Here is a 10,102-nt window from a genome sequence, read left to right as displayed (position 1 = left end):
AAGATGAGAAAACATGGAGACTGTGAGAGCTAAGTGACTTGTCCACATTTCCTGATTCCTTTTTTTTTCCAAAAGAAATTGTTTAAGGCTTGAATGAAAAAACTATGTTATAGAATGCATACCAATTAATTATAGTGGTGAAAAGGGGGCAAAACTAGTATCTTATAGTTGTAGGCATCAGGCTATATGTAGTTTTATATTTGGAAAGAGCTTGTTGGCATAATTCTATCATATTAAGTATATATGAATGTATGTAATGTTTGAGCGATATTTAGTAAGTATGAAAACTCAGATGTTTTTGAAGATTTCCTTTTAAATTACTTTAAAAATTTTAAGGGAGTTGTTTACTAGAAGTTTACTAAACTCTCAGCAGGTAAAAACAACAATGAGAAGTATTAAAGGAAAGAGGGATGGACTTGGAAGTGGGGTACCTCTGTTTCAAAACTACCCATTTAGCAAGTTACCTTCCCTGCCTTGGACCTAGGTTTTCTTATCATTAAAAAGGGATGCTTTGACTACAAGATTTCTAAGAATCATCCTTCCAGATCTGATCTAAGATTCCAGATCTAAGAAATCATACACCCTTTCCAGAACTGATTCTAAGAACCAAGACAGCAATGCCTCTTGAATGACACCCGTTGTCTTCCTCATAACATTTGGAAGCTCCTTAACCCAGAGGCTGACAGAGAGAAGGCGTTTAATAAAATGTTTTATTTCTTCCCCTTCCACTGTAAGTGCCAAGTTACCCCAAGTTCTGCGAACTGTTTGCCCCGTTCGGTGGCAGTGAGGATGGGGAATCTACGCTGCGGATGTTTTTGGAGGTGGAAAGAGGAAGTTTGCGGGGAATTCTCGGGGATTCGTGTGTTCCAGAGTGCCTTAGAGAGACGGTGGAGGAGATGAAGGGACCTCAACCATGGGATCTCCGACTCGGGGTCCTAGCAGGGCGTCTTTAACTTCCGGAACCCTAAAGTCCTGAGTCACAGGGGTGTGGAGTGCATTGGAGATGTGGGGTCTGAGGAGTGGGAGGAGGGCAATGGGAGACACCCCTTTTCCGGTTCCGACAAGCCGCCGCCGTCGCCCGGGTCCTACGAAGGACTCCCCCGCTGCCTCCGCCTCCCGGGTAGGGTAGATCCGGCTCGTAATTCTCTCACTCGCCCTCTTTATTTATTTATTTATTTAGGTCGGCCTTTCGCAATCGCGCTAAGTTGTACCCTTCTCGCTCGCCGTACCTAGGATTGTACCATCTCCTCAAGAGCCGAAAGGGAGGTCGGAGTAGGGAGATACGACGGGGGTGGGGGGGTAAGAGAGGAGGAGGAGGAGGAGGACGAGGACAGCGACCAGCCGACCCAGCCCGCGGCGGGTCCTCCCCTTCTCCCTTCCCCCTTCCCCTCCCCCTCTCCGCTCCGGGGGCGTCCTCGGACAGCGGAGGACCCGCATCTTGTCCCTGTGGCCGCGCGGGAGGCCTGGTGAGTGGCGGGCGCGCGGGGGGCTCCCCGGCCCCGGCGGGCCCCTGCCCCCTCCTTTGGCCCTGGACCCCCCCACCCCCTCTGTTCCGGGGGTCCCCCCTTCCCACACCTTCGCTCGCGGGCCGGGGGCAGGCGGGGCAGCGCAGTCATGGCAGCGCCGTGAGGAGGGGGCCGAGCTGACAGCCACGGCCCGGCCTGGCCCGGCCCGGCCCGGCCTGGTCTGGTCTTCTCTGGTCTTCTCCGCTCCACGCCTCTCACCCGGTCTCTCCAGACAGGTAACTCCGCCGAGGCCCGAGTCGGTCTGGCGTAGCCCAGCCGGCCTCCCTGGGCGGTGGCGGCGGGGGTCCGAATGGGGGCCCTGGAAACCGCCTGGGCCCAGGCCCGAGGCCTCATCGGGCCGGCGGCCTTGGCCGCCCCTTCTTTGGCCCCATTTCCTCTGGAGGGAGGGAGGAGGTGGAGGAAGAAGGAGGCGGTGTGGGGTATAAATATAACGCGAATCTGTGTGCATGCGTATAACATACACATATGTGTATTGGGGGTACCCCTGGGTCATGCTCTCAATGAACCCCCCGGCAGGAAACGTTTTCACTTTGTTCTCTCGGGCGCCCCTCGAAGATGGGTCGCTTATCATCCTCCTCAGCGTCTAGGGTCCAAGGAAATGCAAGGGCAGCCGGGGACTGCACTCTGTCCCCTCCCCCTAACACAGCAGAAGTGCCTACAAGATGTCTGTGCACCAGGCATGACCCACTCAAACTTTACTCTTTTTTGAGGGCCCACAAAGTGGTCTTTACCAGGTTAGCTTCTGCCCTCTGGAAATTTACATTGTCAGGAAGCCGCAGTAAAGTACTGCTACCATGTTAGGATATATGTGTGCCTCTCACATAACTCACTTGCATGGAATCAAATCAAGTCAGTCAGCATTTATTAAGCGCTTTCTATTTACCAAGCCCTGTTCTAAATGGTGGGGATATCAGGAAACGCAAAAGCTCCCCCTGCAATCCGGAAACTCCCAATCTAATCTGAGGAGGTTAACAGCAAGATAGAAACTACATAAATTGAGGGAAATCTCAGAGCATACACTTACATTAAGGAGGACCAGTTCTTGTAGAAAGTGGAGTTTTAGTTTAGACTTGAAGGAAGCAAAGAAGCCAGGAAAAGATGAGGAGAAAGAGAATTCCAGGCATGATGAACAGCAATTGAAAAGGCAACTAAGAGGGGCAGCTAGGTGTCTGGATAGAAATCGAGAGCTAGAGTTGGGAGGTCCTGGGTTCAAATGTGGCCTCAGACACATCCTACCTGTATGACCCTGGGCAAGTCGACTAGCCTTAATTGCCTTCCCTTTTCCAATCTTCTGCCTTGGAATCTGTAGCGATTTTAACAGATTCCAAGGCAGAAGGTGAAAAAACAAAAAGAAGGAAAAACTGTCTGGAGATGGAATAACTTGTTTAAGGAACACCTGGAGACCAGAATCCATGAATTGTAGACTAAATGGAGGGAAGAAATAAACTTGCCATTGTACAAGCACAACACTGAACATCCGACATTGAAAACCCTCTTGATTTATTGGAACTTAGATTTTGTATTTCTTGAGTAGAATCTACTTTGTGAGAAGGGATTATATCACCATCATTTATAGGGTACTTGCAGCACATAGTAAGGGCTTTAGAAATTGTTGAATTGGATTGAATTAGATGCTAAGCTATTTGAATACCCAAATTTTGAAAGATTATGCCTTTTATTCCAATTGGAATTAACTTCACTAAAGAATGAGATATAGGGAAGATATTAAAAAAGTAGGTAAAAAAGAAGATATCAGAAAATCTATCCCTTAGGTAGACAATTCTTTGAGGAAAATATTTTTATAGATGGTCATTATAGATATGTGAAAGAACATTAACTCTGCATGCACGCAGTGTTTTTTAAAAAAATTCTCTTTCCTATTTATATTTCTACATTTATGATATAATAATACACATCTCTGGCCCCTTTGATGTGTTTTGAAAATTGGATATTAACTACCATACATTCATATGCCAGTTGTCTCCAGTTATCATCAGTGTGACTTGTATATTTTTATTTCCATTAATTTATTTTATTTGGTACCTACTTTTAAAAAGCTGTTTTATTTACTAATGCTTTTTAACTCAGTTGTTTCTGTGTTCTCTCCACCACTCCCCCCTTTAACAAATGAATGTACTAAACTGATCTTAGAAGGAAGGACAGGTAGATAAAATAACCTTAAACTATATATGCTTTTGGTACAGAGTTAAAGCATTTTGATAGGTTGAAAAAAAAAAGGTAGATTTTGAAATACCTAAACCAAGATTAAAAAATCCCTTAAGTGACTTTAAAGAAATTGTCAATTTTCTTTTACAGCTTATTTGGAGGCAATTTATATTATCATTGCAGATAATGATTTCATTTGGCATTATTGACCTCAAGATTAGCCCCTCTAAGTCTTATAGTAGGCATACTTCTGGCTATTGTTAATTCTCGAGGAAGTAGCAGACATCTGAAATATTTTCAGTAAGTTTATGCTATTGTTGACCAATTACTAACTTTTGAAATGGGTAACCATAATTCATGATCCCACATTTCAGTTTAGAATTCCCTAGCTATATTAAAGAACAAAATTTTTACCTTAAATACATAGGTTGCCCTTCAGGATTAGTTTAATGCTTCGGGTATTGCTACCTTTCATGTTATTGATTTCTGCTTTTATTACTCTTTTAAACTTTGTATTAAAAATGATTTATCGTAGAATGCTGGACAGCATAAATTCTGTTATTAAGTTATAACACACCAACATGGACACTAATTATCAACATCAGTTATCAGACTTTTTGAAATAATTGTAAATTGAATCTTTGATTATAACTTGAAGGTGATATTTCCTTTTTTAAAAAAAGATTTTATTTTGTCAATTATATGTAATAGCAATTTTCCACATAAGTTTTCTGAAAGTTATAAGATTCAAATTTTCCCCATCTCTTTCTCCCCTTCCCCTTCCCAGAATTGGCATGCAATTTAATCTGGATTTTACATGTATTATATAAAACCTATATCGATATTGTTCATTTTGTAAGAAAATACTTGTATAAAATCAAGACTCCCAAATTAAAAACCCAATTAAACTGAAAGGAAAAATAGTATGCTTTGCTCTGCATTCTAATTCCAACAGTTCTTTCTCTGAAGTGGATAGCATTCTTTATCCTAAGTCTGAAGGTGATATTTCTTTTTTCTCTTTTTTTAAACCCTTACTTTCCACCTTAAAATCAATACTGTGTATTGGTTCCAAGGTAGAAGAGCAGTAAGGGCTAGGCAATGGGGGTTAAGTGACTTGCGCAGGGTCACACAGCTAGGAAATGTCAGAGGCCAGATTTGAACCTATGACCTCCCATCTCTAGGCCTGGCTCTCCACCAACTGAGCCAACCCAGCTGTCCTGGTGATACTTCTTAAAGTTGCTCTGAAGTATGTTTTGAAATCAGTCTTACATGTGGAAAAGAGACCTGAATTTATGAAATAAAACTGAGGATTAAAAATCATTATTTGTGAAATTTGTTATAGTTCAGATGGATTTTTAGTAGTTTGTTGTTTAATACTTTCAGTTTTCCATTGACTATATTAGATGATAAGTTTTCAGATTAGTTAACCATCAGTTACTGTTCTGTTTGGGTTGTACTTTTATTTTTCTGTGATTTAGGTTTTTTTTTATCTTATTAGCTATAAATTTTTCTTGCTTATGTTGATTGTCTATTCTCTACAATTTGTATCTTCTTTACAGAAACACTTCATTTTCAATAGAAAATGAATACTTTTTTGAGCTGTAATTTATTGCATATTTGGCTACAATGGTTAGAGACCCACATTATTCAGTAAGCAGAGTAGACTTAAAGGGATGGGTACTGTTCTATCTTACACTTCTTACTTTTCATCTCATATTCAATATAAAAGTTTAGGGTAGTACAGTAGAAAGTGCAATTGATTGGAATCAGAGCATCTGAGTTCAAATTCTATCTCTTTCATCTGGGGCAAGTCATTTAACTGCTTTTGGCCTTAGTTTCCTTTTTTGTAAAATGAAGGGGTTAACAGTAGTTCCCAATTTTTTTGTTCTTAAGACCCCTTTACCCTTTTAAAATGATTAAGGATTCCTCAAAGAACTTTTCTTTGTCGGGATTATATTTATTGGTATTTACCATGTAGAAATTAAACCATTTTGGGATTATTATGAAAATAGTTTTGACTTGGTCAAACCACTGAAAGAGTCCCCAGGCCATACTTTTAAGAATTGCAGGTATAGAAGCATTGAGGTGTCTCAAAGGACACACCTGGAGATGGAAAGCCCTGTATTCAAATTTGGAATCAGGTTCTTGTAGCTGTGTGACTTTGGGCAAGTCAGTTAATCCAGTTGCCTAGCCCTTACCCCTTTTCTGTCTTGGAACTGATACTTAGCGTTGATTTTAAGACAGAAGGTAAGGGTTTAAAAAGAAAATTACATGTCTAAATCAGTTGTTCTTAGCCAATTTAAGTGAAATTCTAGGACCAGTGTCTGTCCCCAAGAAATGACCAATAAGAATTCAGAGGAATTTGGAAAGATTTTTATGAATTTATTCAGAACAAGATAGAAATTTAATATGATTACCACAGTAATAAATGGAAAACAAGTCTGAAGATTTCAAACTGATCGATTCAGAGATCAATTATTAATTTGGAAGGGACATTCCTAACCAGCTTCTCAGAAAGGAGGGTTGACTAGAATGTGGAATAAAGTATAGATTTTAAAAACTGTCTAAAGCTTTGTTTTATTTTGCTAGCTAGTTTATTTGTTATAGGAGAGAGCTCTGTTTAGGAAGAAGAAAAAAAGTGAGAAATGACAATTTAAGGAATAGAAAAGGCATAAATAAAATGTCAAAATGACACGTTATTTTCCTATTTTGGCTAATGTCACCATTAAAAAAATTTATAGAAAAAGTCTCAACAGAAAAATTAGTATTTTTTATAGGGATTCTGTTGTTTCCCCTTATTAGAGTACAAACCCCTTGAACTCAGGACCTGCCTTTGCTTTTTCATTACATTGCTTGGCATATAACAAAGTATTTAATAATGCATATTCTCCCTTTTATTCATTCCCCTGGGACCTAGATTTAGTTTGGCATATTTTACCTGATTTACTAATAGGATGCTCTGAGTTGTTGATATTCATTGTTAGCTTGCATATGCATACTAAAAAACTTCTATTGAATCTATGATTTTTTAAATATATGGGTATCTGGGGACAAATACCAATCCATCTATCTAAATCTTCTTATATGTTTCTTATTCATATTCTCATATATATTTTCTATACAGTTTTATCTGCTATGTATAAGAGAAGTTCCTTTACATAGTTTAGTATTTTTTGGCTACTAGTGTAGAAACCAGGGCTTTCTATAACAAACCACATCAAGTCACACTCCTGACTAAAGAGTTTAACAACTACAAGTTATTACTGTCTTTTATTTATAAAAGAAAACATTTGACTGACTAGAATAAAAGGCAGCTGTCTGAACCTTTGTGTATGTGGGTTGCATGGTAGTCCTTCCTACAAGGATCAAAATGACATTACTAGTGATGTCTTTTGACTTGTACATTAATTGTATTTAAGTGAGACCTTGTTACCCAAAATCATTTTCAGAGTCTTTGAAGTCCGTTGGTCAGAAAAAAAGGTTAAGAGACTGATATATCTAAGAGTGGTTATAATCCCGAGGCCTCCCTGGAGTATCATTACCCCATCCTACTTAAAGTAAGTGATAAAGATACTGTTCTTGGAGCTGGCATTTATCTGTGGAACTGTCTTGATTGTTCACTAGATGTGGACCCACCAGGCCTTCCCACCCCCATTACCTCCCTGGGTGCTGAATGTTCATTGAGTTTGGCTGAGGGATTTGATCTTGCCCTCCAGGATTTTTATAAAACAATTAGGCTAGTTGGAATCTGGAAGTTGAGTACCTGGAGTGGAAGGGAGTGTTCCAGCTACATTCTGAGAAGGAATCATTCTGAGAGCGGAAGGGAAAGCAGCTTAATACCTGTCACTATCCCACATATTCTTTGTATGTATATATCACTTTATGATATTAAAAAAAAAGTCTGAAGGATTTTGGACTTCCCATTAGTATCCTAATAAGGTCCCTAGAATAGATGGTGTTAAGAGCAGCATCTAGAACAAAAGAGAGACTGAACATAGACAAAGAACCCAGCAGAAAAACTGCCCTATAACCAAAGGGACTATCCTAATGGCGCAAGCAAAAGAATTCCAGAATTTGGGTCGCCCCTTTGGCATATGTAGTCTTTAAACTTGAGCCCACTTTCCCTTGGACTCTAGGTACTGGTAGGAGAATTTGCCATTACTTTTGAAAGATTTATTTGTATTAATTCTTCTTTCTATAACACCTTAGGAAATTATCACTTTCTAAAAGCTAGTTGGGCAGCTGAATGGCTCCTTGGAAAGAGTACCAAGCCTGGAGTCAGGAAGATTAATCTTCCTGAATTCAAATCAGATTCTGGACACTTACAAGCTGTGTGATCCTAGGCAAGTCACTTAATGCTGCCTCAGTTTCCTCCTCTGTAACATAATAAGGAAATGGCAAACCATTCCAGTATCTTTGCCAAGAAAACCTCAAATGGGATCACAAAGAGTTGATCAGACTGAACTGCTATAACAAAAGCTATTTAAATTTAACTAATTGGTTTAAATTAATACTCCTAGAAGGAAGCCTTGTGAGTTGTAGCTTTAGAAAGTTAGCCCCAATCCCTCAGGGCTAACCCTAGAATTTTGAGGGGTTGTAATAGCCCTTTATACTCTGGGAATCCAGTTCCTTCTTGTGGGTTGGCATAGCAGCTCCAGAGACCTTCACTAGGAACTACTTCCCACAAATTCCTATCACTGTGGCCCTTGTGGCTCTTCTAGACTTTTGAAGGTCACAAAGTTACATCCTGGTCAATTGTGAATCTAGCACTACTTCGCTTATGGCAGGAAAGAATACACTATCTACAAAAGTAACAGCAGAACCACATGCTTATGACTTCATGCTGATCTGGATAGGTAGAATAGGACACTGATGCTAGTTCTCTTTATCTGGAAACCCACAAAAGAGCTTTGCCTCCCTACTTGAATATAGGCTAACAGAAATCTGATTGCAGTTGAGTTTTTGGGGTCTTGTTTGTGTGCACAATTTCAGCCCAGTAGCCAATTGAAAAGCTTTTCATTGCATGGCAAGTAGACCTGAAACAGTCAAGGAATACCTGCCCATGCTTTGAATTCCTCCTGTGAGATTGCATTGCATCTAGGGTGCTGTGCATGCTCATAAAAGGTGGGCTCTCACTGATCATTCTTCTGTTACATATGGGTTGGACTGGAGGCAGACAGGCTAAGGGGTTGTCATGAAGACTTAGTAAGAACTTGGTCTAAAGATAAAATTGAATAAGGGCTGGGTTAACTCTTTAATTTGCCAGCATATGCTCTGCTTGGTTTCCACTTCTGGAAAATCATACTTTTCCCCTAGGATAAGCTTGTCATCAGAAACTTAATCATGAAAATTGCTTCTGTTTTGATGGTCAGTACCTTAGTACCTTACTCGCTTACTCTGATTGAAGGATAAAGCAAAGTACTCCTCCAAAAGTCTCACTTAATTTGAGGGTTCAGAATTAGCTTTTCATTTGTTCTCAGGCCTTGTGCATTTTAGGCTCTCTATATATTGTATTCTCCCATTAGATGGTAAACTCCTTGAGGGCAAGGAGTATCTTAAAAAAATTTTTTTTCCCTCAGGTTTAGTACCATCCCTGGCACTATGTAGCACTTAATAAATGTTTATTAACCATTAATTAATGAAAAGGCATTTACTAAATGCTTGGGATACCTAGGGAGAGAGGAGTAGTGGCCTAAAAGGTTGTTTTGGTCTGGGAAGTCAAAAGGGTGTTCATTGGATCAATAGAGCAATCAATGTTGAAATGTCTTTTTTTCAGAAGTAATGGTTATGTTTATTTGATTATAGTTTGCAGTGAAAGAAGTAAAAAGGTGAGTTGGCTGTACTCAGTAACCTTGAAAATCTCAACTCTAAATTTGTAGTCCTGTAAAAAATCATGGTCTGGTTTGGGGACTACTACCATCCAGATACTTCTTTAAACACTTAACTTCTGTCTTAGAACTGATACTAAGTATCAGGGTCACATAGCTAGAGGTGTATAAGGCCAAATTTGAACCCAGGCCCTCCCTGTCTCTAGGTTTGACTATCCACTGAGCCACCTCGATGCCTCAGTTGGTGGGAGTTTCAAAATACTAGGGTAGGGCCTCTCAACTTCAGATCTGTGAACTTGCTTTAAAAAAAATTGACGACAGTGTTCCATTGTAACTGTTTTCCTTTGTAATCCTATGCATTTTGTGTATTTTAAAACATTATTTTGAGAAGGGAGCTCATAGACTTCACCAGATTGCCAAAATGGTCAATGGCCCAAAAAAGGTTAAGTATCTCTCCTTGGGGGCATGGGTAGCTAGGATCTTGTGGAAGAGGCAAGCAGTTCTCCAGAAAATGGAGAGTAATAAGCAGTGTTCCCAGAATGTTGAAGATAGCAAAAGTATAAAATCTGCCTTGAGAAAGGT

General features: G+C 40.0%; 1 protein-coding gene across 2 annotated transcripts in view; it reads left to right on the top strand.

Moving 5' to 3' along the window:
• Nucleotides 1–736: 736 nt before the first annotated feature.
• Nucleotides 737–10,102, top strand: part of CUL2 (cullin 2) — a 136,879-nt gene continuing 127,513 nt past the window's right edge. The window contains exon 1 of one of the 2 annotated variants that reach the window (XM_044678736.1): nucleotides 737–1,466. The gene's annotated coding sequence lies outside the window, so the exon portion shown is untranslated. Of the gene's footprint in view, nucleotides 1,467–1,607; nucleotides 1,742–10,102 lie in introns of those variants that run through there. The other variant, XM_044678737.1, reaches the window with a different exon arrangement.

This window comes from Gracilinanus agilis, chromosome 5 (assembly GCF_016433145.1).
Source record: "Gracilinanus agilis isolate LMUSP501 chromosome 5, AgileGrace, whole genome shotgun sequence".
In the NCBI taxonomy this organism is placed as follows: domain Eukaryota; kingdom Metazoa; phylum Chordata; class Mammalia; order Didelphimorphia; family Didelphidae; genus Gracilinanus; species Gracilinanus agilis.
This window is presented reverse-complemented; position numbering and strand designations above follow the sequence as displayed.